Genomic DNA, 7,241 nt, shown 5'->3' with positions numbered 1-7,241 from the left:
CTGACCCTGTCTGCCTTTTGTCCCTGTCTAACTATTGACTGTCTAACATCTGGTGTCTATCAAGACATTGTCTAATTACTGTCTATCTATAGTCCAGAACCCATAAATGTTCAGGGTAATACACAATAGCATCCTTTGTAATTTGGATTTATAGGAATGGTCCTGTACATCCCTGTTTAGAGAGGATGAAACCCTGGGGAACAATATTATTGTGATATGCAAGTTATCAAGAAATCATATTGTGAATAACATTAAAAATGGAGGCAGTGATGTTGTGATAACAGTCTATATGAGTTGGGTATGGGATGCCAGCGCTTAGGAACCTGGAACAAGCATCTCGACAGGGTTAGGATACTGACACCTGTCAGTCAGTATCCTTACCCTCCCCCTCTCCCTGACCCTCCATCTCTGCTGCCTAAATTTAACGCTCCCCCTAACCCCAGTACATACCGCCAAGATGCCGGCACCAACTGTTGGGATTATAACTACATCCTGTATATACACACAGATGGTCTCTTTCTCTTTGGGGAGCAGTGAGGAAGACTCTGCCTATTTTATTCCTTTGTCCTCTGAGTGATAAGAAGACTCCTTTATATAGGCACTGGTACAGTCACACAATGGAGTGCACATATACACAATATTATATATTGTGTATATGTGGTGTGGTGATAGCTTTTTTGGTCCACCAGCATACATTATATGCACATTACATAGTCTTTTACATTCTACAATAAGCTGCATCAGCTGTATTATGATAAACTAGTGCCGGTGTCGATTACAATAGAAAAAACTTCTTGGGCTGAGATGAACTATTAGAAAAATCACTCCATTATGTGTGAGATGCAGAATAGGTTGTGCGATGAATCATCTTTATCAGTCAGACAAGGTTAGAAATATAAAAATACTTTTATTGGTATTGTTTATTGTTAAAGAAATACACAAGAATGAAAAAATCCTTTAAACAAACGCCAGGTGGGTTTAACAAAACACCCTATTACTAGTGCTGTAGACCAGAAGACGGCAGCCATCTTTATTTCTGGTACCATGATTGACTACGCTTGGCCCAATTTCTCAGTATGGCAGGAATCCAGTAGAAGCGCCCGTTGTTCTAGCATGTCACAATACACTGGGATTTGCAGGCTCCTGAGATGATCTACACCGGAATTTAGGATGAACGTTAAGTAGCAGTGAATGCAGGAATAGGTGAAATGATGCAGGAACTTACTCAGATAATCTTGTAAAAACTGTTAGTTCAGGAATATGCGGAATTCTTCAATTTGACTGAGCAGCAACTTGGGATAATGCAGAAATTAGTGGAATGCTGCAGTCTGTTTAAGGAGCTTTTAAGTTGAACTTGAAGTAGCAGTGAATGCAGGAATAGGTGAAATGATGCAGGGACTTACTCAGATAATCTTGTAAAAACTGTTAGTTCAGGAATATGCGGAATTCTTCAATTTGACTGAGCAGCAATTTGGGATAATGCAGAAATTAGTGGAATGCTGCAGTCTGTTTAAGGAGCTTTTAAGTTGAACTTGAAGTAGCAGTAAATGCAGGAATATGTGGAATGCAATAGTCTGATTAGGCAGCAATTTGAGATGAACTTAAAGTAGCAGGAATATGTGGAATGCTTCAGTCTGATTAAGGAGCAACTTGAGTTGAACTTGAAGTACTGTAGCAGTAAATGCAGCGTTATGTGGGATGCTGCAGTCTGATTAAGGAGCAACTTGAGATGAACTTGAAGTACTGTAGCAGTAAATGCAGGGTTATGTGGGATGCTGCAGTCTGATTAAGGAGCAACTTGAGATGAACTTGAAGTAGCAGTGAATGTAGGAATATGTGGGATGCTGCAGTCTGATTTGGCAGCAACATCTGAACTTAATCAGATGAACTAATTCAGGAATATGTGTAATTCTTCAATTTGATTAAGCAGCAATTTGGGATAATGCAGAAAATAAAAAGAAATTTAGCGTAAAATACAGGAATAGGTGGAAGGTTGCAGTCTGGTCTAGCAGCAACTTCAGATTAATTTGTAGCAGCAGTGAATGCAGGAATATGTAGAATTCTTCCATTTGATTAAGCAGCAACTTGGGATGATGCAGAAATTAGTGGAATGCTGCAGTCTGATTAAGGAGCAAATTGAGTTCAACTTGAAGTAGCAGTAAATAAAGGAATAGTTGGATTGCTGCAGTCTGATTTAGCAACAATTTAAGATGAACTTGAAGTAGCAGTAAATTCAGGAATATATTAGGTGGAATGCTGCAGTCTGATTAAGGAGCAACTTGAGATGATCTTGAAGTAGCAGTGAATGCAAGAATAGGTGGAATGCTGCAGTCTGATGAAGGAGCAACTTCAGATGAACTTTTAGTAGCAGTGAGTGCAGGAATTGGTGGAATGCTGCGATTTGTTTAGCAGCAATTTGAGATGATCTTGAAGTAGAGTGAGTGCAGGAATAGGTGGAATGCTGCAGTTTGATTAGCAGCAATTTGAGATGATCTTGAAGTAGCAGTGAATGCAGGAATAGGTGGAATGCTGCAGTTTGATTAGCAGCAATTTGAGATGATCTTGAAGTAGCAGTGAATGTAGGAATAGGTGGAATGCTGCAGTCTGATGAAGGAGCAACTTCAGATGAACTTTTAGTAGCAGTGAGTGCAGGAATTGGTGGAATGCTGCGATTTGTTTAGCAGCAATTTGAGATGATCTTGAAGTAGCAGTGAGTGCAGGAATAGGTGGAATGCTGCAGTTTGATTAGCAGCAATTTGAGATGATCTTGAAGTAGCAGTGAATGCAGGAATAGGTGGAATGCTGCAGTTTGATTAGCAGCAATTTGAGATGATCTTGAAGTAGCAGTGAATGCAGGAATAGGTGGAATGCTGCAGTCTGATGAAGGAGCAACTTCAGATGAACTTTTAGTAGCAGTGAGTGCAGGAATTGGTGGAATGCTGCAATTTGTTTAGCAGCAATTTGAGATGATCTTGAAGTAGCAGTGAATGCAGGAATAGGTGGAATGCTGCAGTTTGATTAGCAGCAATTTTAGATGATCTTGAATTAGCAGTGAATACAGGAATAGGTGGAATGCTGCAGTTTGATTAGCAGCAACTTGAGATGAACTGGTAGAAACAGTAAAGATAGGAATACTGTAGGTGGAAGGCTGCGATTTGATTAAGCAGCTACTTTAGATGAACTTGACAGGGCTGGTTCTAGACCAAGTTCTGCCCAGGGCAAGAAGTCTTTTTGGCATCTTACCAGCATGGTAAAATGGCAATATTTACTGCTCCATATCCTTTGGAATTCATAAGATAAAAAAAGGTCTCTCCATGTTCTCTGCAGAAAGCACAGGCTGCGGCACAGAGGACAGTTTTGCCTTCTTCGGATCCATTGTGCAATGCAAAGGGGATGGAATATATGTCTGCAAGGTAAAAACTGTAACCTGCTCCCCATTCTCATTATCCAGTAAACAAATTGAGCAGGTTTCCTCGGTTTCACTCTCAGTGATAATGTGGGATGGGAGTCTTTTGAATTGTTGCATCCAACGGCCGGCTGAGATATTTTGTCTATTTTCAGAAGATACCTGATGGTGTGGGAGAGCTTGACTTGGCCCAGGGCTCAGGTTTGGGAGAGCCTGACTTGGCCCAGGGCTAGGGGTTGGTAGAAGCTGGCTTGGCCCAGGACTCAGGTTTGGGAGAGCCTGACTTGGCCCAGGACTCAGGTTTGGCAGAGCCTGACTTGGCCCAGGACTCAGGTTTGGGAGAGCCTGACTTGGCCCAGGACTCAGGTTTGGGAGAGCCTGACTTGGCCCAGGACTCAGGTTTAGGAGAGCCTGACTTGGCCCAGGACTCAGGTTTGGAAGAACCTGACTTGGCCCAGGACTCAGGTTTGGAAGAGCCTGACTTGGCCCAGGACTCAGGTTTGGGAGAGCCTGACTTGGCCAGCGCTGGGGTTTGGGAGAGGCTCACTCGTCCCAGTGCTGGGGTTTTGGCTTGGTCTCCCAGTCATAATGCCTTGAGATTGGCCAGAATGTAGAGTAGGCTGTGTTCTGGTGGTTTGTGAGCACCCACGATGTTGCGGAGATCGGCTCCTGCCTCTAGCATTTTGATGTCTATTCCTTATTACAGCTCTTCTCCATTCTGAGCGCAGCCTCTCATCATATATGATAGGTTCATCTGAAAAGATATATCTTAGCTCAGGGCTTGACAAATCCCAGAGGCCAGGTCGCCATGGCTACCAGATTTTGCAGTGAGGGAGGAAGCAGATCCTCATCAGCTCCCATGGAGATTCGCGCCTATAGTATTGCAGCGTTCATTTCATGCACAGGAGTGAATGTGCTGAGTGTCATCTGCGGTGACTGCTGTGCCTGTGTCCGTCCTGGCCTGTGCTGACTCCTCCTATCCGTCCCATCCTACGCTGATGACTCCTCTCCATTATGGCCTGCTCTGACGCATGCTGTCTGTCTCAGTCTATGCTGATCCTCCTATACATCCCGGCTGTCTGGCTGCATAGAGCTCCCCGGTAATAGGGTCTATGCCTGGCCAGGGATTGCAGAGCAGCTTCAGAGGGATAGTGGTGTGACCACGAGGAGAGGGGGTTCTGGTGTACTTTCTGGCACCATTGTTTTAAATGAAATGTGGTCTGTTATTACTGGAGGGTGGGGGTGGAGCAAGGGAGCTGTGCAGAGCACTGAGGGGGCCTCCATGTTACTAAATCCATTCAACTGCAACTATTTTGTGAACTTATATAGTGTGTATAACAGTTGCATAACACACAGAGCTGTGCTCCTCAATCACTCCTGTAATTTTTTTGGGGGGACAGTGATCTGGCTCCTACACTTTGATCCTGGCTCCTAGATTTTAGAAAAATTTGTCAAGCCCTGTCTTAGCTATAATAACTACCCTTAGATAACTTATAAACATCAAACAGTATCATGAACTACAGCAATAATATTTACATGTATTGGGCCTGATAGAGTGTAAATGTACGCTTGTTTGTGGAATTGTTTTTGCATATTTTTGTACTGCAAATGCTCCAAAAAATAAATGACATGTGAGTACAGGCTATGCAAAGTGAGACATATCCTGATAGTATGTATATTATCAGGGAACATGGCTGGGAAGGAGCATTCTTGCAGAGGCAATTTATACTAAGTGAGTGTAAAAATAATATATATTATCTAAACCTGCTGATAGTTTCACTCTTAGCTCTATGTCATGAGGCTGATGTGTGATATTCAACCCCTCCAAGTGCAGAGCACAGCATGGGGACAGATTGGTCACTCAGTCTAGCATTACCTACTGTATGAGTTTTACACAAAAGCATGGAAGAAATATGAGGAGCCCCAGCATGCCTAATAGTTTAGGGCATGATGGCTTACTACCATTCAGGGGTGTTTGGGAAGGGTCCTAATACTATCAGCATGGTGCTGGTTTCTCCTGGGCCGGGTGAGGGGGAGAGGGGTTGGCTTGCCCAATTCCATAGGGAATGTACTGAAATGGCAAAGGTTGGTGGACTTTATTGCATATTGCTGCATATACTCAGGTGTTGTGTACACTTTTTTTTACCTCAAAATGCACTTTTGTGGCCAACTCTGCATTGAAGGACTCATCCAGTAATACATGGACATTATCCTGATACCATACCTCCCAACTGTGATTATAGTGTTACAGTCCCGCTTTCAGGGGAATGTCAAGTCATCTCACTATTGTACCGATATGTTAGGAGGCATTAAAACAAATTGTATATTTATAATAAAATCACCCGCTTGGGACATGGTGATTTGGAAACTTCCTAAAGTTGGGAGAGTTGTACACTAACAGTGATAATTCCTTCTGCTTCATAGGACACCTGCTGTACAGATAATAATTGTTGTAGATTTGTAAAACACTACAGTGATCCACAGCACCAGACAGAGGGGAAAACAGGACACAAATAAAACAGGGTGCACATAAAACAAAATAAATACACACAAGAAAGTGAAGGTTTGCGAGGGCCCTGCCCATAAGCGGTTACGATCTAATTAGATGATACAATGACTTGGTGAACACTGAAACTATATATAACTTTGGGCCAACCCAGCTGTTGCCATCTTCGTTCAGCTGCTCATACACAAATCCACCTGTATTCTGTTTGTTTCAAAATCCCTCAATCTCTTTTCCAGCATTCAGAGCACAAGGCAAAAATCATATTGTCTCATTAACCCATCAATACCCTCTTTGGCTCCAGCAACTGAATGATTATTCTAAAATAGCCTTGTTCTAGGTGTGAAGTCACTCTTCAGTACTATCATTTCATTTACCAACAGTATCCCCAAATATCCAACTTGTATGCATAAAAGCCAAAAGTGTGAGGTAGGATATGGGGCTAATGTGCAGCTAATAGGCCCCACAGATTGATCTAGATTGGTTTTACTGCCCTAAACATTTTACTCACCAAGATCTCCATGTCTCCTTGCCCAACTTCTCTGGTCCACCAGAAGAACTCTCAGTTCTCTGTGATTCATTTCATCCAGATGTTAATATAGAAATAAATAAAAAAGTTCAGGAAAAGCACAAATGTTATGGTGCCTGAACACAGTTATAAACTACTGAAAGTTATATATAATAATTATCAGCAATTCACTCTGGAAAGGCAACACAGCTTCAGCAACAAGTGCCTCAACTGAAGATATGCCACTGATGTCAGTATGCTCTGGTGCTTTATACCTGCTCACGTGTCATAATGGATCACACAGTGACATCACATAAGTCACACTGCCATACTGGCAGGGAGAAAGCCAGTTGCTTAGTATATGTATTTCCATGAATGGTGCTGACCATTGATGATAACTAATTTGCACATTATTGTGGAATGATGTTATCAGTTACACCTTATATATTATATATCTGGAAGAGCCCAAAATGTCTCTCTATGTATGGCATATCCAAATGTATATTACCAGTTCTATAGCTTCCGTTGGGGTACCCTGGTCATGACATAACCTCTGGCAACTGTCTCAAGCAGTAGAATTTAGAAAGGGGAATGACAAGTAGACAGGTCACTTACAACAAGATCATTTCTTTACAACAAATTCCTAGAAGTATAATGTCTACCTGTTGTAGCTGTAGTAATGATTGGCTGAATGTAATACAAAGCATAACAACAGTAGTGGCTCCAGGCACGGGCCAAGCCGGGCCGTCGCCCGAAGTGCCATTGTATCCGGCGGGCGCAGGAAAAGCCCACCTTCCCTCCCACCACTAGTTTGATAATGTAAG

General features: G+C 42.5%; 1 pseudogene; it reads right to left on the bottom strand.

Moving 5' to 3' along the window:
• Positions 1-3,159: 3,159 nt before the first annotated feature.
• Positions 3,160-6,432, bottom strand: LOC148474813 (uncharacterized; annotated as a pseudogene).
• Positions 6,433-7,241: the final 809 nt, after the last annotated feature.

The sequence above is a fragment of the Taudactylus pleione genome, unplaced genomic scaffold, assembly GCF_031769625.1.
Source record: "Taudactylus pleione unplaced genomic scaffold, aTauple2 ptg000814l, whole genome shotgun sequence".
Classification (NCBI taxonomy): Eukaryota; Metazoa; Chordata; class Amphibia; order Anura; family Myobatrachidae; genus Taudactylus; species Taudactylus pleione.
The sequence above is the reverse complement of the archived record's forward strand: the minus strand, read 5'-3'. Positions and strand labels throughout refer to the sequence as shown.